General features: G+C 53.1%; 1 protein-coding gene across 2 annotated transcripts in view; it reads left to right on the top strand.

Moving 5' to 3' along the window:
* The first annotated feature begins 3,798 nt into the window (after positions 1-3,798).
* LRRN2 (leucine rich repeat neuronal 2) overlaps positions 3,799-22,477 on the top strand; it is a 62,048-nt gene continuing 43,369 nt past the window's right edge. The window contains exon 1 of one of the 2 annotated variants that reach the window (XM_072759418.1): positions 3,799-4,064. The gene's annotated coding sequence lies outside the window, so the exon portion shown is untranslated. Of the gene's footprint in view, positions 4,065-4,468; positions 4,654-22,477 lie in introns of those variants that run through there. The other variant, XM_072759417.1, reaches the window with a different exon arrangement.

Here is a 22,477-nt window from a genome sequence, read left to right as displayed (position 1 = left end):
GGATATCTGTGGATCCTTGGAGCTTCCTGAGGTCAGGCCAGGAAAGAGCCAGGTTTTGTGGGAGTCTCTCAAGAAAAAGAACAAATACAAAATTCAGTCCGATGGTCACTACCACTCCCTCACTATTTCTTTAGAACTAGAGAGATCACAGCAATGTACACAAGCTTTGGAAACCCCGATCCCTTTCTTCTGACGTCTCTTTGTTAAGTTGACCAGAAATACTTACATAAAAATGCTCCCTATTTGCAAAATGGCCTCCTCTCCCCACCTAGAACACTCTACAACTCCCAGATTTCTCCCCTCATCCCACAGGTGAGCAACCCTAAAGTTTAAGCTTCATCAGCTTTCCCACAAACCCGCTTCTGGTAGGGACCCTGAGTTCACCTTTCACTGTTTTCCAACAGCCAGTTGGGAGCTGAGCCCAAGAAGGGAGAAGTCAGAGAGCAATGGGTACCTCAGGCCAGTGTGTCTCAAAACAGGGTTAATTCACTGACCTGAATCAGAATCACCTAGAGAATTTGCCAAAACACAGATTCAGAGAACTGCAGAATCTGACTCTCAGGAAGACCAGTGGGTCTGCATTTTTACACATGCTCTGGTGAGGCTTATGCCTAAGGACCACTGCTCTGAGCCATATTCCCTACCTACTAGGGGCACTGGTCAGGCAACAGCCCTTGGTGATTCCAAAGACCCCACCAGGGCCTCCTGAGGTGAGGGCTGGGCAGAGGCTGTCTATAGCAGTGGAGTGCCCAGAGGAGGAGGTGGTCCCATGTCCCCAGCCTTCCTTCCTTGACTTGGCTTCTCTGCCAGGCTCCAGGAGGAACCCTCCTCTCCTCACTGCCCCACCACACAAACAGCATGCCTACTAGCTCAGTATCTGACCCCTACATTAAGAGCCCAGTGAGCTGACCTGAGGAATACTCATAGGGGCACAGTGTACCCAGCATCTCTCTCCAAAGACACTCTGGTGTCACAGAGTCCCCACCTTCCTGGCAGGGAGTTATGCATGGCTAAGCCTAGAGCTTAAACGGACAGGGTGAAAGGTCATTAACAGGGCCATTAAGTCCTCTGGTAATTACCTAAGAGCTTCCAAAAGACTGAACTGAGCCTTCATCTTTTCCCAGCAAAGTATCTGGCTTGGAGTGGCTGCCATGGGAGCCAGATTGAGAAAGAGAGAGTGGGAGAAGGAGAGAAAGAGGGGAGAGGGAGAGGGAGAGAGAGAGGGAGAGGGAGAGGGAGAGTGGGAGAGAGAGAGAGAGACACCCATTTACTGAGGTGCACTACGTGTCAGACACAGTGCTCACTGCCAGACATGTGCAACCTCTGTTACATCTCACAACAGTCCTGTGAGGATGAATGAATACCCTTATTGCTACCCTCATCTTGAAGAAGTGTTGCCAGGTAGCAGTTCAGTGCTTGGCCTTGGCCATCAGAGAGCCCTGGGTTTAGATTTCAGCTCTGTTATCACAGGTTACACAAATGTGAAACATTCCTCCCCCCTACCTCCAGGGTCCTAGCGTTGATGGACTTTTCAAAAAGCTGATGCATAAATGAGTTTAGCATTGTGCCTTACATGTTGGTATTCAACAAGAATTAATTGAGATTACTCAAATTAATATTTTTACATAGGCAAGAATTAGAGCTTAGAGAAGTTAAGACTTTTTCTGGAGCAACACAAAGTAAGTGATAGTTTCAAATCTCTGGCTCGAAAACCTATGGTCTTTCCTCTGTCCATTGGGTTATGTGAAATTAAGAGTCGGCTCAAGAGAACGTTGCCTCATTCTCTCCCCACGGGGAATGTGATTTCCTTATCCTTTACCCATTGTGTGTCTTATAGGGTCTGTCAATTGGGACCCAGCCACTTGGCAAACATTACTTGTCTTTGCCCCATCTGTCCTTCAGCGGTTGGTTACGGAGCATCTGCTGTAAGGTACTAGTCTTGACCTGATGCTGTATGGGACAGTCTCAGCCCCCCAGAAGTGCACAGTCTGCTCCGGAGCTGAGACACACATGGCAGCCTGCACAGATATTGTGGGGGTGGGGGACAAACACTGGATTGAGTGCTCAGGTCATTGGGAGGGTAAAGGACTGATAATATCTCCCTATTTTCAGGATCAGTCTGTGAATACGCTGGACTTGGCCCTCAAGAGGGCGAGGTGGCACCACTGAATTAACACAGGACCTAAACACTCATGCTTAAAAGCCTGGAGCCAAGTTTTGACCTCCCTCTCTAGAATAGTCAGGGTTAGAGTTCTGTTGGGACTTTCTGACAATGGCCCACCGCATGTACTCTCTATGCTCACGGCTCTCTCCTCATTGCTCTGACCACAGCCTCCTCTCTGGTCTCCCATGTTCCTGCCTCTTTCACCCCAAATTGCTTGTACTCTGGGTCACTGCCAAACCGCTCAGCCTGGCAATTCAGGCTCATTGGCTGCCCCCACTTTGCATGCATAGCTCCAATATGGTGTTACAGCAGGGGCATCGTGTGTTTCAAGAAGAGGGTTCAGATTTTGCCTGTAGATTTTAAACTCTTCGAGCCTCCATTCTCCTATTAAATGGGGTAAGCACCAACTCAGAGAAGAAAATGGGAGAAATATGTGAAAAGGACTGGTATCTAATAGTAGTTCTATACATTGCCTCTTGCCCCCTACTCTCCACACAACCACCCATTCTACTCTGCTTGTCTCCACTATCCTGCCTTTGCCGGTCCCTGTTTCCTCCGTCACTTCAAATCCTATCCTACCATCTGGACTCAGCTTGAATCTCAACTCCTCCGTAAAACTTTCCATGAATAAACCCTAGCCAATAATGGCTTTTTCATTCTGCATTTCTATGGCACTTCCATTGCCTTGAAATGTTAAAATTTGTTTCATATACCTCCAACTCATCCTTCTAAGCTCCTTGAGACCATTATGCCCCACAGCAGGGGTGGAGGGTGGAGGGAACAGGGGGTGGTGGTGGTGGTGGTTTAGGAGGTACAATGGGAAATTAATACGTGCTTACTGGATATATGAAGGTGAGAACCCCCTCTGTGCATACAGAACACACAGACTTTCAAGCCGACTTTATAAAAGCCTCCAGGCATGGAGTTACCACTGGCTGTGCCCTTGGAAAAGACAGAACCAGAAAGCCCTGTCAGGGTTCTGTCTGGAGCTCAGCTCACAGGACGCATTGAGCTCAAGCCATGAAAGAAGGAAGACAGACTGGATAGGTGCCACTCCCGACAAGACCTTGGGCTCCCCCTGGCCCACTCCCCTATGATTGATTCTGCTGCCTCTGTTCAAAACCCATCATCGGGGTGTGGCCTTTCATGGAGCTGAGCTTGCGTGCATTAGTGCACTGGGAGCGATCCATCCAGGCTGAGGGCCCCACCAAGGCGCGGGCCTTAAGCGGTTGCTTCCAGCAGGAGACCCACTCTCCTAAGCCCCAATCAGTGGTAGTGGCCCAGCTTTTCTAAGGCACCCGGCAGCAGCCCAGCCCCCTCCCTCTGCATGGATCACTCCTGTTCTCCTATCTCGGCGTTTACAGCATAGCCCGCTGAACGGACATCCCCCAAAGCCAAGCCCCTGGGCGGACTGGCCAGTTCCTGCCTAACACCTCTGTAGCTTGACGTCCTTCACTTAGGGTCATGATTGGGTCTTCCAGGATGCCAGAGCTGCCGGGTCAGAGAGCAATGCTGGAAGGGCATGAGGACCGGTGGGGGTGGGGGTGGGGGTGGGGGTGGGGGTGGGGGGGTTGGCCACTTCATTCTTTAGGATGAGGGGTGTCTGTGCCCAGGAACAAGTTCTAAACCCACTCAGTCCGCTGTTAACTTCGGGAGGGTAGCACAGATGTGGTCTTCGGAGCGTGCTCCGCCTGCGAGATGCACCTGTCCGCTAAAAGCTGCCGAATTCCCCCTCTGTCCTCCTGGCCTCTGCAAGAGGCCGAGGCAGTATCAGGAGCGCCATCCCCTTTCCCCTCTCCTCCGAGACCTGCGCTCGAAGCCGCGGGACCACCCCTGGGCCCCCTCGGCCCCAGCAGCTCCGGCCTTGGCGCCGGCCCCACCCGGCTCCCCTCCCTCCCGGGTGCGTGTGCGCGATGGGGAGGGGGGGCCTCCGGCCACTCAGGAGTTAAACCGGCAGCGGGACCGGAGGGGGGTGGCGGGGCGTGCAGACGCGGAGGCGGCGACCGGAGCGGGCCGCGGAGGTTGGGAGAGGCGGCGAGCGGCGGGCAGGCTGGGCGCGCGCCGGGAGGGGCGCGGGGCGCGGGGCGCGGGGCGCGGGGGGCGCGGGCCTGCCGGGGGCGCTTGCCGCCGGGTGCGCGGAGGGAGCGCCCGCCTGCCGCCCGCCAGCCTCCGGCCACGACGCGCAGGGCTGCGCGGCACCGGGGCGCGGACGCGGGCGCGGGCGCGGGCGCGGGCGGGGGCGGGGGCGGCGAGAACCGCGGTGCTGCGGCCGCGCTCGCCGGCTGGGGCCCCGGAGCGCTCCCCGGACGACTGGCGGCGGCGGCGGCGGAGGCGCCCGAGACCCTCCCGGCCTGCGCCCGCGGCGCGGAGGGAGGGCGCGCCCGGCCTCCCCCAGCCCGGGCCGGAGCCGGAGCCGGAGCCGGAGCCGAGAGGGGCGCGGCGGCGCGGGCGGCGGACGGCGGCCCCGGGAGCCCGGACGGCGCCCGCGGGTGAGTGTGCGGCCCCGGGCCGAGCCCTGGGCGGCGCGGGCCCGGGGGAGGAGGGGGGGACGCGGGGGGAGCGGCTGGCCCAGGTCCCCCCCGCGCGGTTTCGGCCGCCGGGCCGGGGGCTGGGGGAGGGGCGGCCGCGGGGGCCGGGGGGCCGGGGGAGGAGCCGGGGGGCCGGGGGGGCCGGGGGGGCCGGGGAGGGAGGCGGCCGCCGGGGCGGACGGAGGCGGGGCTGGAGAAGGGAGAGCGCGGCCGACCGCGCGGACTGCGCCCGAGGCCGCGGGGGAGGGGGCGGCTGGGCCGTGACCCCCGGCCCCCTCCCCGGGGAGGACCGAGGCGCCCCAAACTGTTGCTGGGTACAGCGGCGCCCAGAGATGTCGGGGAGCCGAGAGGGGGCCCAGGCGATGGGGAGGGCGGGCCGGAGGCGGACTGGCGGAGTGGACGCTCCCGGGGCCGCGGGGACCGCCCGTTGCTTGGAGCTCGGGCGTCCGTGCGGAGGGACAAGGTGGCCTTGGTGTGCGCCCGAAGTATCTGGAACCAGGAGCCGGATCTCTGCCGGGCCGGCTGGGGTCTGTCCGCAGCCCGGGCTGGGACATTGGGGTGGGGGAGGGGCCGGCCTTGGGCCCAGCCCCGGGGCTCGTGGAAGGACAGCTCTGGGCCCCCGCAGAGCCCGGGAGACGGGAGGGCTTGGCCAGCCACAGGTGGTCTGTCTGTCCTGCAGGCGAAGGGCGGCGCAGGCTGTGGCTGCCCAGCCAGCGAGGAACCGCTGGGTGAGGGGGGACTGCCCCCCACTTAGGGCTGCGCTGAGCAGCTAAAGCCTGGCAGGAGACCTGGGCGCTGGGGGTGGGCACTAGGGGTGTTGCTGGGCACCCCCCGCCCGTCCCTGTTCTTCCTCCCCCGCCGAAAGAACAGGAAGGAAAATGTCAGCTGGGCTTTGTGCTCTGTTCCTCAGGCTGCCGCAGCTCCCATCTGTTGGAGCCAACGCAGCTTCTAATTGGGCGACCGGCAGGGTCGGGATGGGGTGGGCCGGGCACCGCGCGCAGTTGCCAGAGATGGACGGGTCAGTGCGCAGGCCGAAGACCCCAGGGGCTGGGGTGGTAGAGAGAACAGGCTCCCGGGGTCAGGGGAGTAGAGGCGGCTCCCCAGCAGCGCCGTCACCGTCGTTGAGATTTGGGTCTTTCCGTGTCCAGCTGCAGACTCCCTCTTCCCCACCAGCCTGGGATGGGCTCTGGCGGGTGTCTTCTTCCTGAGTGAGAAGGCCAGGATCCGTTCCCACTGCCCACTGCTTCTTAAAAGGTCCCACCAACAAAGATCACTGGGCATGGGGTGGGCAAAGGCTGCGTATAGGGCCTTGAGGCTCCCTTGCGTGTTTTCAGAAAAAAAGTCAGATGTAGGTGGCCTGACCCACTTTCCCGGCTGGCCAGGTGTCCTTGTATGGAGAGGGTGGAAAAAGAATGGCACAGCTAGGGGTCTGGGCCTTCCAGGGCCTTTTCAGGCTGGTTCACTGAGTCTCCTCCTAGTCTCCTGCCTAGGGGGTCCCCTGGACCTAGATGGGATACAACTAGGGCCACGGTGCTTCAGGGACTGAGACCTGCCCAGGGTCTGGCAGACACCTGGTATCTAGGAGCACCCCCAGATCACACCTTCCCCCTGGCACAGCCTAACCCCTAAGAGACAGCCAAGGCAGTGGGAACTCAGGGGTCTGCTGAGATGAATGCCCCAGCAGGCTGAGACAGCAGGCTTCCTGTGTAACTGTCCAGGATTGCTCCCCACTTCCGTTCTTTTCTCCCTGTGCCTCCTTCCTCCTTCCTCTTTCTGTCCTCCCCTCACTCTCTTTCTTCCACGGCATCTCCTTATCTCCCTCTCACACCGCTCTCCAAGATCTCTCCCTCCTTCCCTTCCTATCTCTGTCTCCACCTTTGCCCCCCCCCCATTCTCTTCTGAAAACTGCAGCATAAACCTCAAGCCAGGCATGTGAGCTTGGTTCCCGAACATCCTGAAGGTGGGGACACAAGCACTGTTGGCTTTGCTGTATCCCCTTTGCAGGGGAGGAGCCTGGGCTGGCGGGCCTGGCAGCTGCATTTCCCTGCCATGCCCCCGGTACCCTGCCATTTACGTCCTAACCCATCCCCACCCATCTTTTTATTTGAAAGAAAAAGAAAGTCCATTGCTTAAAAAAAAAAAAAATCATTTAGCAATTTATTGAGCACCTACTATGTACTATTTTAAGAGCCGAAGATATAGCAATTAAACAAACCTCCATGTCCCAAGGGAGAAATGAAGTTGCATTTGGACTTCCCTAGCTGATTAGTTCTGTGCCCTCCAGACTCTTTCAAAGACCCACTGCTTGGGGGTAGGGGAGGGTAATGTGGACAATCCTAGTGAATTGACATCATCACTGCAGTGAGTGACCTCTAGCATGATGGGCCCAGTTCCTTATTACACTTACCACAGAGCTTGGAGACCGAGGGTCATCCTGTCCTTTAGGTATTTCTGATCTGAAAAGCTGGACCTTTTGTATCACACTATTTGTCTGAGAGGTGGAGTAGACAGCCAGTGTTTTAGACAGAGAACGGAGAAACAGATGGGTTTTTTAGCACCTACTAAGCACCAGTCTGTCCTGAGCTTTACAAAAATTATCTCATTCAATGCTCCTGACAACCTAAAGTCTAGATCTTCATCCCCTTCTTGATAGCTAGGATATTGAGTACCAGAGAGAATAAACTACTTGCCCCAGGTCACATTGGTTTCTGTTTTGCAGTAACTGATTATCTGCAGTTCTTTTGGCCTCCCGATGCCTGTGACAGGTGGCCACTTGCACTGCGGCCCGAAGTTACATTGTGACTGAATTTTTCAGAAGGGTACCTCTTCTACTCAGAGTATTAGAAAATAAAAGGATTTGCTGCGTGGTTGTATGAATAAGCTTTCTCAAGTGCTATGGGAGGGCTTTTTGGAGGAGCTGGGAGCCTGAGAGAGGAGGCAGGGAGGGCAGTGGATCTTCCTCATCCCACACAGATTAGGGACAAGCTATAGGCAGGTACCACCCCCTGCCCACACCCCCACTCTGCATCCAGGTAGAATTGATGGGATATTGCTGTTTTCCTTCAGGATCAGGGTGTAGAAGCTTGGTCCATGGCCAGTGTAATGAGTCAATATCATTGCTGTTCTCAGCCTCCTTGGGCAAGCCTGGACTCTCAAAACTCCAAGGCCAAGAACGGGGGGGGGGGGGGGGGGGGGGGGGGGGAGGGGGGGGGTCGGTGGGGGAGGGTCGGGGTGGTGGTGGGGGGAGGCTTTGAAGTGTGCAAGACCTACTGGGAAGGACAATGGGTAGGGTAGGGGCTGGATGGAGCAGGAAAGTGGGAAAGTGACCAAGAAACAAAAGGGGAGGAGCACAAAGGCCAAAGATAAACTGAGAAACAACAAAAGTAGAAGGCAAGAGACGAGGCAGAAGCAGACAGGGCAGGCAACCGTGTGCGGTGGGATGGCTAAGAGAGTGGATAACAAGGGCGCCTTTATCTTATACTTCCCTGAGAGGCTTGGTTTCTCCATCCTGCAGCTCAGAGGCTGAAATATTCACCAAGGTAGCCTTAGACAGGCATTTGCTTATGCAGTCAGCCCATGTTTTCTAAGCACCTACTGTGTGCATAGCCCCATGCTGGATGCTAGGGACAGTGACCCATCAGATGTTGCCCCTGCTTTCCAGGAACACCGTAAGAGTGTAGAGTCTGGAGCCACACAGCTAGGGTTCAGATCCAGGCTCCATCTGGGTGGAGCTCCACTTCTAGCTGGGTGGCGTTGGACATGTCACCTAACTTCTCTGTACTTCGGTTTCCTTATATCTAAATGGGATAATTATAGTATCTACTTCAGAGACTCGCTATGATGATTAAATGAGTTACTACATGTAGCAAGCTCAGAACAGTGCCTGGCATAGTAAGTGCTATGTGACTACCATTATTATTAAATGGGGATCAGTCTTACAATAATGAAGCAAGTGCTATAATATAGGGATGGGCAGATAGAGAGGTGACTGGCCCTGTCCACAGGTGAGGAAGTGGCTCTCAAAGGACCTGAGGCAAGGCTTGAAAAGGAGTCAGCCAGGCACAGATGGTGGGTCTGGGGACCATGGTGCCGAGGGTGTCTGGGGCCCTGGAGTCATGGATGAAGAGGTGCCATGCTGTATGTGCGTTGACTTCTAGGGCTGTCAGGAACACCTTGACCATGTCCCACGTTGGCCTCTGTTTCCATGCTCAGAGCTGAGCTTCCAGTGGGGCTGGCAGGTTGCCCGGGACATCCCCACATTTTTCAGCCTAAAATCATTGGCCTTTGGCCGAAGGATCTGGTGCATCCCTGCTGGGATTGGTCTCACGACCACGGCCTCTCAGATGTTCAGATGGGCTAAAGGAGCTGCCTTTTAGGAGGTGAGCTCAACCAGGTTTGGTTTAGAGCTCGGCTTCTCTCTGTATATTTCTTCCACCCACTCTTTCCCTGCGGATCAGCATTTGATGGACTTGAAGTGAGTCCTGAGTTGAAGAACAGGCAGAGGGTTTCTGGGGCAACATCCATGTCACAGCCTCTGCCTCTCACCCCAACACAGCACTCACTATAGCAGCTGGCGTTTATTGAGCACTTAGTAGGTGCCCAGTGCTGTGCCAAGTGCTTTACCTATGTTATCCCATTAAATCTTCCAGAACACCTCTATCAGGTAGGTACTTTTATTATCTCCAATTTAAATGCAAGGAAACCAAGACTCAGGTTCAGTAACTTGCTCAAGGAGCACAACTAGAAAAAAAAACAGAGTAAACAATCTCTCTGACCCCAGGGCTCCTGCTCCTTAACCACTCCCAGAATCCAGTGCCCCTTGGACCTGCAGCATTCTCTGGGGGCATCCTGCCCATTCCCCTTCCTCCCTAGGTTGAAAAGTTCCCAAGTCTTGAGCAAGCTGGGAACTACCTGTCCCCTTTGGGGGACCTTCAGAGAGGGTCTCCCCTCTTCTTGCTCCTGTAGGTCACAGTTCTTCGAGAGCCAGCGTTGTTTCCTTCTGTTTCAGCTAAGCCTCTCTGGGGCCACAGGGAGCCAGTGGCCTCAGTGAAGGGGGACCCTAAGATCCAGTCCCCACAGCCACAGTGCCAAGAACCAATATGAAGGTGACTTCTGGGAGACATGAGGATGGGGCACAGACCCCAGATTAGGCAGATTAGGTGGGGTTGGTTTGGAATTAGTGCTGTCAGTGGAGTGTCTCTAACAAGGGAGGCTCATGTGTCTTGGGAGGTACAAGTACAATCATTCATATTTACAAACATGTCACAGGGTGGATCATTCAGGAAAAAAACATATGTAAGAAGGGGCAGCAGTGTTAGACAGCCAGTATGGGTCTCCCAGGAAAAGTGGATCTATCTTACCTGAACCTTTCTTTTTAAAGATGAAGGAGGAGGAAAGAAGAAAGGTGGAAAAGGTTATGTTCCTCTATAAAGTGTTCTCAAAATGAACATTCAAAGGCAGGTGATGAAAGGGTCTGTCTCTGGCCTGGGAGTACATAGGTATGATGTCCAGCAGAGGGAGTGACCACAGAGGGGCAGCTTCTGGGCAGCTGTAAGTAGGCGGAGGGGGAACTTGACACTTGACCTTCCCTGGCAGTACCCCCACTTCTACTTCTGGATGGACCTCCTAGTGGGATGAAGGTAACTGGGGCTCACACAGCTCCAGACTTCCCCAGTCTCTTCCCCAGCACCTCTGGGGAGGTGCTTCCCCAGAGTTGGCCCAGGAGTGGAATGCTGGAATCTCACTTCTAGAGGGGACTTCCACAATTTTCTTGCCCATTGCCCATCTCTGAGCACAACTGTACCTGAGCCATCTCAGACACAGCGTGGGACTGGGGTCTCTTCATCCAGCAAGTATTTACTAAGCATCTGTGCCAGGCATTGGGGGTACAGACGATGGGAGTAAGCAACCAGACATCTCTGCCCTTGTGGAGCTTATACTTTATGGTTTGGGAAATACAGTAAAATGAATGGTGTGCTTGAGAGTGGCAAGTGCTAGAAAAAGAATAATAAAGCAAGGAGGGGGTGGTGATGGGAGAGTCCTAACAAGGAAGAGGAGAGTTTGTAATTCTGTACAGGGTGGCCTGGGGAGACCTTGCTGAGAAGATGACGTGTGGGTAAGAATTAAGCAGGAGGTTGGGGGATCCCTGGGTGGCTCAGCGGTTGAGCTCCTGCCTTCAGCCCAGGGCATGATCCTGGAGTCCTGGGATCAAGTCCCATGTTGGGCTCCCTGCATGGAGCCTGCTTCTCCCTCTGCCATGTGTCTCTCATGAATAAATAAATAAAATCTTTAAAAAAAAAAAAAAGAAAAAAGAATTAAGCAGGAGGCAAGATGGGAAAGGGGCCTCAGGCAGAGGGAACAGCTGGTGCAGGGGCTCAGGGGCAGGGCTGTGCCTGCTGGATTTGAGGGATATTAGGAGGCTAGATCTTGGAGAATGCTGGAGTTGGAGTGAAGAGTTTTCCTCAGAGCCAGATGGGGAGCCTTTGCAGGGGTTAGGGCAGTGGTGACATGACCCAACCTTTTAAAACCTGAGGTTCCAGCCCATCCATTTCAGTATTTCACTGGGTGGCTGGTCAGGCGGTTCTTCAGCCATCAAAGCCAGTGTAGTCCATCAGTATTTACCCACTAAGTGCCCTTTCCCTGGGTACTGTCTCCCAGGCAGTGTGGGCTCTGGGGTAGGGGAGAAGGTAAAGAAGCATGAGACACAGTCTTTACTGGTAAGGAAACCTACCTACCAGTCAGCTGGGAAGGCAAAACTTATATTCACAAGAAATAACAAGTGAATAATACCAGACAGTTATTTAAAACCAAGTGCTAAACTGTGTGATTTAGACTATAAATGTTATCAGAACTACGAGCTCTGTGTGGGAGTATATAGGAACGCTTCCTCAGGGAGGTGCCGCTGACTTGGACCTGGGAAGGGGGTGTGGTGTGGCTCTGCAGAGCGGATGGCTCTCCCTCAGGGAAGCTTCCAGCCCAGGGAGCAGGAGGTGGAGACGTGTGACCAACGCGGGGGTTGAGAGGGCACCCGTGGGGGTAAGGCAGCCAGTATACAAGCATCCAAGGATCAGTCCCTGGTGCAGTCCTTTCCTCAACATCCTGGGACAGAAGAGCAGCCCTTTAGAGAATGAGAATGAGCCTGGTGCTCCTCCCTTTGGAGAGCCAGCCATCTCTGTCCCGTGGAGCCATGTTGCTTTAAGCAGGTCCTGCTGACAGCTCTCCAGGTGTTTTCATACTCTGTACCCTCCTGGTCTACTGCCAGCCACCAGCAACACCCCCAACCCCTCCCCAACCCCTCCACCCCTGCCTGGTGTCTGGACTGCTTTGTCTGGAATTCCCATGAGCTCCAGTTTTCACCCGGTCTGCAGCCAGGTTCCTTTCTCCCTTCCCCTCACTGCCTGGGCTCCTATTGGGTAGGTTACTCCCAATTGGGTAGGTTATTCCAGTTACATTCACTTAGGGTGGACTAGAAGTAAAGTTGTGCTGAAAGGAGCAAGCGTTCCCCCATGGAGGGTGAGTCTGTCCTCACCCTGGAGAGAGGCTGCCTGGGTCTTGGCGGTTGGGCTCACTCCCATTACGTGGAGAGAGATTGCTCTGGAGTGGAACAGGATCCGTTGGTAGTGCCCTTGCCCACACAGGCGGACCCTCCCCTCCCCGGCTGAGGGCCAAAGAGCAGGAACCAAGGGTCACGAGGGCAAAGCCGGAGGCTTTGCAGCACAGCCTTCTCCTGCTCCTCTGGGCCTTGGGCAGCCTGAGAAAGGAGAGCCCACCAGCTCTACCACGGAGGCTCCTGGCATAACCACCAGGAAGACGCAGGCTGAGGCTCCTCTCTTCCTTGTGGCTCACAGCCCAGAGGGGCCAGAATCAGGGTTGGGCTAGAGCCCCTTCTCTAAGCATAGGCCCTTGGGCGTTTGACCTAACCTCCCTGAGCCTCCGTTTCCTCACCGGTGAATCCAGATTAATGGTGCCCACTTCATGGGGTCGTTAATGCCAAGAGCTAACATCTGTGGGTGCCCAGGAGGTGCTGAAAGCTTTACCTCATTTATCTCATTTAATCCACAGAATGCTGTGAAGTAGATACGATTTTCCCCCACTTTGCAACTGAGGAAACCAAGCTGGGAAACAGTAGGTAACTTGCCGGAGGCCACACACGGCCAGCAAGTGACAGATGCAGCCCCAAACCTTCCTGACTCCAGAGCCCTGGTTCTCAACCACCGCTAATCTGTGTAAAGTGCCTGCTACAAAGTAGAGGCTCAATAAATGTGAGTTCCTTTTCTCCTCCATGTCCCCAGGGCCGCTCCTCCAAAGAATAGCTTTCCCTACCACATCACATTTCTTTTCCAGCATCCCCTGGGACATATGACAGAGGAGCCACGAGAATGAGCTGTCGGCTTATACCAAGGGTAAAAATAAGGCTGAGAGAGGGTGAGGAATTTGCATAAAATCTTTAAACACCAGGCCTGTGATTGATGCCCAGTTTTGAGTTTTGCTGTCAAGCCGTACCGGGCCCCAGGCGGTCAACACAGGGTATCTTGCAGAGGTAAGAACAGAGGCAATGTTGTATGGGACGAGAATGGGAGGCCACTGGGTCCCCCAGGGGCAAGTCAGGGCGTGTCCCACCTGCAAACGCTAGAGGTAATCAGTATGGGCTTTGGAAGGTGCTCACAGGAAGATTCTAAGACCTATGCCTTCTGAACCCGGTACTGTTTCCGGAGTTGGCTAGAAATAATCTGGGGACTCCTCTGGATACACCTAGGAGGAGGACAGACCATATTGAAGGTCAGGGTGTGGGAAGGAAGGGTGCCATCTCAAATTTATAACTATGAAATCAGTATCCCTTTTGTACCAGCTGCAGTGCCAAGAGGTGGGGGTGGGTAACAAGCAACAACGAACAAGGTCGTGGCCACAGAGAATCACACACATTTCAGTGTGATGGGAGCCACTATGCACATGCATGTGTGGACACACATGCACACACAGTTCCATCTGATGTTACCTAGAAATAAAAATAAGAACAAATGACAGCAGAGGAGTCTGAATACAGGGGTGCATGTGGAATGGTGAGGAGAGAGCTGAAAGAGGTGGGTTCCCCAAATTCCCCAAAATGTCCCTCATGCTTTCCTCCCTGGGTCCCCCTTTTCTGGTGGACGTAGAGACCCATCTCTCTGCAGCCCCCATCAGGAGAGCCCAAGCCTGCCAACATTCACACTCAAGGGGCAGTCTGCAAGGTTCCTCTGAATTTCCTCTCCAGGATCCCCCTAGGGAGAAAAGAAGGCATCCAGGTCATAACACTCTAAAACTGATGGCAACTGAGAGTCTTCTGGTCATGTGGCTTTCAAACATTTAGAGAAATTGATCCATTTTTTCAAAATAAGTATACAGCTGACCCTTGCGCAGCATAGATTTGAGCTGTGCAGGTCTGCTTGTACATGGATGTTTGTCAATAAATATATTGGAAAAACCCTTTTGTAAATAAGTATGAATTTCTTTGTCACATCATTTTCATTTTTTCATGTCCAGCGTTAGTAACACATATAACACCTACAACTCTCTGTATCATGTAAGACAGTATCAATATAGGTTCTGACAGATGATTTATCTTCTAAACAGAGGACTTAAATTATGATATCAATAAATACAGCACAGTGCTGTAAATGTATTCTTTCTTCCTTTTGACTTTTTTAAAGTAGGCTTCACACCCAGCATGGAGCCCAACACAGGGCTTGAACTCATGATCCTGAAATCAAGAATCAGATGCTTAACTGACTAAGCCACCCAGGCATCCCTCCCTTTTGACTTTCTTAACATCTTTTCTCTAGCTTACTTTAAGAATACGGTATATAATGCATATAATGTGCAAAGTATGTGTTAATCAACACTTTATGGTATCAGAAAGGCTTCTGGAAGGTCAGCGATAGGCTATTAGTAGCTCAGTGTTTAAGATTTTGGGAAGTCAAAAATTATACACGGACTTTTAACTGAGGATGGGGGGGGAGGGTCAGTGCATTGCACTCTGTGTTGTCTAAAGGTCAACTGTATAACGTGTGGTCGGCAGATTAATGGCCTCCCAAAGATGTTTGCCTGTGAATCCCCAGAACTTATGATTGTTACATGACAAAGGGTATTAAGGTTGCAGATGAGAGGAATTAAGGTTGCTAGTCAGCTGCCCTTCAAGTGGATTATCCTGAATTATCCAGGTAGGTCCAATGCAATCAATCACAAGGGTCCTTTCAATGTGGAAGAGGGAGGCAGAAGGCATTGTTAGAGCAATGAGACGTGAGAAAGACTTGGAAGGGGCTGTGAGCCAAGGAATGTGGGCAGCTCTAGAGTGCTGGGAAAGACAAGGAAGCGGATTCTCCCCTTAGAGCCTCCAGGAGGAGCACAGATCTACGGACACTCTGGTTTTAGCCCAGTGAGACCCATTTTGGACTTCTGGCTTCTGAACCGTGAGATAACAAATTGGTTGTCCGAAGCCACTAATTTTGTGGTAAGACGTTGCAGCAGCAGCAGGGGATTGATAATAAAGCTGCTGCAGGTAGAGCCGAGCCAGTGGACCGGAACCCCACGGCTTCGGCCTCCTCCTGGCCCATAACTTCAGAGGCACCCCTCCGCGACTCGCCAGCTCTGGGGAGTGTGCTTGGAAATACGCTATGTGTGAAGCGTGATCCAGTTATTTTCCAGATAATGGAACTGAGGCCCAAGAGAAGGGGCTGTGTCGGAGACCACATTGAGCTAGTGAAAGAGCGGGGGCTGCTCCCGTCTTGTCTGAAATCTCGGGTGCTTACAAGCCTTCACTCATCCGCTCATCCATTTTCAACAAACGTTACATGTGTGTCTTTACCTACAAAGGCCTGGTGCTGCGCTAAGCGCGGGGCGGAAGCAAGAGTGAGTTCTGAGCCCAGGAAAATGGGAGAGTGTCGTGTGAGTGCTGGTCCTGCCCTCAGCCTGCCCCTGAGCTGCTTCCTCCAAACCCAGGCTGTCCCCGGGCCCCAGGCCCACCCCAGCTGGGCCTTGTCACCCGCCCTCCTCCCCCGGAGCGCCGGCTGGGCCCCTGGCCCGGCGCACCTGCCCTCCCTGTGCCCTCCCGCAGCCCTGCCACGCTTTCACCCCAGCTCTCGGCAGGCAGCAGGGCTGGCCCCGGGAGGGAAGGGCCCAGAATCCGCACCCTGAGAGCAGAGCACCTTCCCTTGCCTCCATCAGGCCTGTGGGCCCTCCCGGCTCTCCCCACAGCACACCTGAGCCACGGGTCGGCCAGGGCTGCCGGCGCCTGGTATCGGTCGCCATGGCAACCCTGCATTTGCCGTTCTGGTTTCTAATGACTTATTGGCATGTGTGGTAATTTGCAGAGCTTGGCAGGCAGAGCTGGGGGAGCTGGTGAGGTGGGGGGTGGCGGGAGGTGGGGTTTGGGTGGAGAAAGAGGCACACTTCGTCCCGCCCCACCCTTTCTAGTTCCTGCCGATTAATCTCTGGAGTAAGGGAGATCCAGGGCCTCCTGTCTCGGGAGCATCAGCTCTCTCCGGGCCCCTGAGAGGGAGACAGATGTACAGACAGATGTAGAGCACAGCTGCTCACCTGTCAGGCAGTGGCGGACAGGCGTGGGGGGCAGGCAACAGCCGAGTTCATCCCTGGCAGGTGAGAGCGCTCGGGTTTCCTGACGCTCCCCTGCCTGCTCCCTGGGCCCCTAGTCACTGCCTTCGGGGAGGGAAGCAGGGAAGGTTGGTTGCCAGGACAGAGACGCAAGCCCGGCAGCGCCGAATGAAACGCCAGATTGCACAGGTAGACCGGCCCAGCAATCAAAGGGGGCGAGATGAGCGAGGGCCTGACACTTTTCACTTTTCTTCAGCAAAACTTATCCCAACCTCAAAAGCAGTTCCCGGGGCTAAGGCGGTAGGGAGCCCCGACTGCGCTGCTACCGCCGTCCTGCACACTTCTCTGCCTCCCCCTTTAGTTCTGTCTCTCTCCACTCTGTTCTGTGTATCCTTAGAGGCAGCCCGGTGCGCCGCAAAGCTCACGGTTTTTAAAGTTGGGTTAGGATCCCGTGGCCACTGCTTGCCAGCTCTATGACCTCGGACAGGTTTCTTAACCTCATTGTGAGCCTTGGAGTGCTTATCTGTAAAGTGGGGTTAACACACCCATCTCACAGATTGTGGAAAGGAAATCAGCTCCGACTTGTAAAATGCATGGCATCTAGTAAGCACCAGTAAATACTGAAGAATTTTAAAAGTGATCTTTTATCTACACAAATAAGTAGGAGCAATGTGATCAATAATTTTAGAAAATTCCATTGGGCTTGGTAGGGTTTTCTTTTTTTTAAATATTTGAGAATAGTCTTCATTTATTCAGTAAATATTTATTATCTACTGTGTACAAAGTGCTAGGTCAAGCACTGGGTCTTTCCTGATATTTTATGATTAGGGTGGAATTAGGCTGTGTATACCTTCTCTAAGCATAGCGCACCTGGCAGGAGATGGAAGGAGAGAGAGGGTAGTCCAAAGTCAACCACAGAAGTGGACCATCCATGGATTTCTGAGAAGTGGCTGGCCCCAGGAGAAAGGTATACATTGTGAAGGCTCTGTCTGGGCCTGTGCAGAGACCTGCTGCCTGACTCCTCAGAAACAGTGAGTCTTTTTGCAACTGGAAAGTGGGTGAAGGAGCCAGTGGGAGGCTGCTCCTCCACTTTTGTAAGCCACTGCTGAAGCTTGAGGGGGCCATCAGGGACCAGCCAGCCACCAGACAGAAGAGAGGCAGATGCACCTACCCTCACCTGGGCACCTGAGCACGTCACGGCTCCCTCGGCTGGTGCTGGGAGAGAGGCGAGAGCAGCAGGGGGCAGCTAGGAGACCTGGCTTCCATCTCTGCCAGCACATGGTCCTGTGCCTGCAGCAGGAGACTGTCTGTTCTTCTACAGCCTCCCCATTGCCCCCTCCAAGACTGAGCAGCAGAGATGCGCAAAACGGAACGTCAGACATGGCTGGGGCCCTGGAGAGTGTCTGGCCCACGCTTCCCCCACCTTCTTGCGTTATAGCACATGTAAACAGTGATGACGACTCAGGGACTCTGATCCAAGGGCTGTGGGGGGGCTGGGTGTTAATATCTCAGCACACCTGAACCTATTCATGACTCCCTAACATCAGTTGGAAAGGTTTAGCTTAGCCAACCCCCTAACTGTTTTTATTGATGAGCAATCTGAGACTCAAGCAGGGGAAAAGACTTGCCCAAGGTCACGCAGTATGAAAGTCTCATCAGGACTACGTATGAGTATCCTAACTTCTGACCCTGTGCTGTGTCTATTACCTCTTAAGACTCCTTCCATTTTCTTTCCTGAACTTTCACTGTGGAGAATGTACTTCAGATGCAAGGGAATATAATTTCTTCTCTAGAACACTGTTGTTCTCCAAATCTCATAAAATCAGGCTGCATCCTCCCCATCATCACCAGCCACTCTTCTCGTGCTGCAGTGAAGCCTTTGTCATCTGCCCATAGACATTCTTCCCTTTCCCAGTCCACGCACTGTCCTGGGTGAGACTAGTGACTCCATGGGTCACTGTTACTACCCCCAGACCCATTAGCACCTTCCCACCTCAGCCAGTCATCTGAAAATCTGCCATCACCCAAAGATCACCTGGTAGAGCATTCTGCTTTCTGGTCACCACCTCCCCCTGGCCACCAAGCTTGCTTGTCCAGTGGCTCCCACCCAACCATTCTGTGGGCTCTTTGGGATCTTTGGTCCCCTGGCACCCTTGGCTCCTCTTGTCTCTTGCCACCAATTGCCTCCTTCTGCCTTCCCTTCTCTGAGTCCAGATACATCCCATGTCCCATCGTTTTAAGAACCACCCCCTCCAAAATTCCCAAGTTCTCTTGACCCACTGTCATTTTATTGCCCCAGTCTGCCAGATCCCCAGTTCTGGATTAATCACTATCTGCTGCTTTCCGCCTGCATCTGGATAACTCCACTCGCTTAGAAAAGACACAAAATGAGGCAGATCGGTATTTCCAGAAATTCACCGTCACTAACCCACCTTATTCTTCAGAAATACCTGGTGTTCCCACCACATTACCCCCCTGGCTGTCTCTCTCCTGATTCCCACCTTCTTCCCCAGACCTCGACCTACACGTCACTCTCAGCAGAGGACCTCACCTCCCACTTGCCAGAGAAATACAAGTCATCAGGTGGGACCCCTCAACTCATCACGCCAACCCCCTGCCCACACACACACACCTGCCTGTGTGCCAGTCCTCCCTCCCCCGTCCTGCTTCAGCAGAGGACGCCACGTTTCCATCCCAGTCCACTTCTCCGCCAATCTGTGCTCTTGATCCCCTCCTCTGGGCTCCTCAAGAACATCCTTCCTGCTGTGCTCAAGCTTCTCCCATCTTCAACAAAAGATTTTTTTCAACAAAAGCAAAAGCCTTCCTCAAGCCTAGCTCCACTCCCTGCTCGTACCTTGTGTCCTTTCTCCTTCTGAGCCACGTCTCTTGGAAGAGTTGACCAAGCGCTCCTCACGTCTGCCCCCCCCCCACTTCTTCCTATGCCCCACACGGGCCTGGCTTCCTCCCCCATCACTTTCCCGAAACAGCTCTCCATAAGCCTATTTTAGTTCTCAGAAGCATTTTTCACTCCTTTCTGACACTTTCCTTTCCCTTGGCTTCTCTGGCCCCATATTCCTGGCTTTTCTGCTCACTCCCAAGTCATCTTGCTGACTCATCCTTCCCTTCTCTGTCTCTAAGCGTTGGCGTTCTATCTGGTCTGGTTCAAGACATTCTCTTCTCAACTAGACACTTGTCCCTAGGCCATCTCATGAAAGGTTTCTGTTATCAGCCACGTGCAGTTGACATTCAAAAATACACTTCTAGCCTGCGTCTTTTCATCTCCATCCATATCCTTACATCCACCTGCCCAGTTGACTCAGTTGGAAGTCTCAGGAAACCTCGGACTTGGTGTATCTAAAGACAGCCATGATTCTCCTCCTAAATCCCTCGCTGCCTTCCTACCCCTTGCCACATCCCCCTCCAGTGTTGCCTGTGTTTGTGAATGGCACCTCCTCTGGCCAGTTGTGTATGCTGGGAGTGACTGTCCACACTTCTCCTCACCCCCCTGCATCTGGTCCCTCACTGGTGCCTGTCTGATCCCTGGATAGCACCAAGAACCAGCCATCCCTCCCCGTCTCCACAGCCTCCACTTTACCCCAGCCTTCTGTGCTGGGGTCACCATGTGACTGGTATACATGCATCTACCCTTGCACTTCAAGCCCCGTCTCCAAATAGCCGCCAGAATGACCTTTAAAGACACAAGTCTGATGCGGTCACCATTTCTTGTACTCTTAAAACACGTGGTTCCCTGTGCCCTCCCCTATGCTGCACTCCGCACATTGGCTTCTTCCAGTTCTTTGACTGCTAGGCTCTTTTTGGCCTCATGGCCTTGACGCACGCTGTTTCCTGACCCTTAGTCACTCTTTCCGCCCATACGTGTCCTCCCTAGATTCCCTTGATCTTTCAGATCTCAGTCCAAATAACCCTTCCTTTGAAAAGCCTCCTTTTCTTGTCCAAATAGCCCTTTCTTTCTGGAGGGTACCTCCAGAGTCTTATCAGGTCCATGGTAGACACTCTTACAATGTCCCGTTACGCTTCCTTCCCATAAGATGCATCATGATATCTAATTATATAATTGGGTGTTTATTAGATAAATGTCTGTCTTTGCCAGTAGACTGTGACCCCATGAGAGCAAGGGCCCTATCTGTTTAGTTCACCATTATGGCACTGGTGCCTGGCACCTATTAGGCGTTCAAAAAACATTTAGGGAGTGAATTCATTAGTGAAAGACCTTTTTTTTTTTTTTTTTGTATATTTTCTTTTTATTGGACTTTGATCTGCCAACATATAGTATAACATCCAGTGTTCGGGCAGCCCCAGTGGCGCAGCGGTTTGGCGTCGCCTGCAGTCCAGAGCGTGATCCTGGAGGCCCTGGATCATGTCCGTGCCAGGCTCTCGGTATGATGCCTACTTCTCCCTCTGCCTGTGTCTCTGCCTCTCTCTCTCCCTGTATCTATGAATAAATAAATAAAATCTTTAAAAAAAAAAACATCCAGTGCTCATCCCGTCAAGTGCCCCACTCAGTGCCCGTCACCCAGTCACCCCATTCCCCCGCCCACCTCCCCTTCCACTACTCCTCGTTTGTTTCCCAGAGTTAGGAGTCTCTCATGTTCTGTCACCTTCTCTGATTTTTCATACTCATTTTCTCTCCTAGTGAAAGACCTTTAGATACCAAAAGGATCTCATGGGAAAAGCTGCCCCTGAGTATGGCATTGGTAGACCAGATAACCACTGCCTGGCCCCTGTTCCTCTCTCTTTTCCTTTCCTTTCTCTGTCTGTTCCTAACTAAAGACTTTGCCTAGATTCAAAGGGGGTTTACTCTGATTTTCCAACCAGAGGTGCAGGTTGAATGAACCAATAGCTCTTTCAGGAGCAATAATAATAATCTCTGATATCTGAACACTTCCTTACAACCTACAGAGCTCTTTCACGTACATTATGGTGTTGGATTTTGCTGTGTCCCTTGAGCCACACCCCAGCTTCTGGTGTCTTATGAACCCTTGTTTCACAGTAGGGGAACCTACAGCTCGGGAAGGCTTAGTGGCTTTCCCATAGGTTGGGGTTGGTGCTTGTGGCCCTGCTTCTATGCACTCTCTGTGCTGCTCCATACACAGGCTTGTAGAAAAGAGGGACTGGATTATCCACAGTAGAGGGAGGAGGAGTGGTACCAGAACAGTCCACAAAAATCCAGAAACCCATGTCAGGTGGGAAGAAGGTGGGTCTGGAATGTGACATGCAGTTTGCATCGAGTCCCACATCGGGCTCCCTGCATGGAGCCTGCTTCTCTCCCTCTGCCTGTGTCTCTGCCTCTCTCTCTGTGTCTATGAATAAATACATAAAATCTTTAAAATAAATAAATAAATCTGGACTCTTGAAACATACACAGCCTTCCTGGCTTGACTTATGCCTACTGAGCCAACCTCTTCCCCTGCCGCTCTTCGCCTCCCAAATGGCCAAGTAAGACCAACTGTCCCTGGTTCCTCAGCCATCCCATGCTGCTCATACTTCTAAGTTTTGCTCGAACTGTTCCTTCTGCCTGGGTGACTCTTGCCATGCTTCAATACTTGGCTCTAATGACATCTCTTCCAGGAAACCTTCCCCCAAACCTACAGAACTCCTCCCATATAGTGGGCACACTCAGCATATCCTATTAAAAATCTCTCTTTGCTGTGTCTCCCTCTTCTGCTGGATAGGAAGCTCCTCAAGGACACTGACTGAGCCTTATTCACGTTAGCACTCCAGTGCCTGGTGTGTTGTAGTAACAACAACAATATATAACGAAGGCTTATGATGTGCTACATGCTATGTTACGTGCTTGGTATTAACTCATCAGATCTCAAAAATAGCCTTATGCTGTAGGTACTATATCCTATTTTAAAAAAAACTTTGTAAATATGCACAGGTTCACTAGAACTGCAAAGAAATGTATAAGGGAGTCCTGAGTACCCTTCATCCAGCCCTTCCCATATTAACGGCATACACAGGTTAGTGCAATACCAAAACCAGGAAGCTGACATTGATGTAAGTCATAGAGCTCATCCAAATTTCACCAGTCATATATGCATTTGTGTGTGTGTGTGTAGCTTTGTGTAACCACCACCACAATCAAGGTTATTTACCTGTACCATCACCGGGCTCCCTGTGCCAACCTTTAGAGCCACACACACCCCATCCCTGAACTCTGACAGCCACTCCTCTG

This window comes from Vulpes vulpes, chromosome 5 (assembly GCF_048418805.1).
Source record: "Vulpes vulpes isolate BD-2025 chromosome 5, VulVul3, whole genome shotgun sequence".
In the NCBI taxonomy this organism is placed as follows: domain Eukaryota; kingdom Metazoa; phylum Chordata; class Mammalia; order Carnivora; family Canidae; genus Vulpes; species Vulpes vulpes.
The sequence above is the reverse complement of the archived record's forward strand: the minus strand, read 5'-3'. Positions and strand labels throughout refer to the sequence as shown.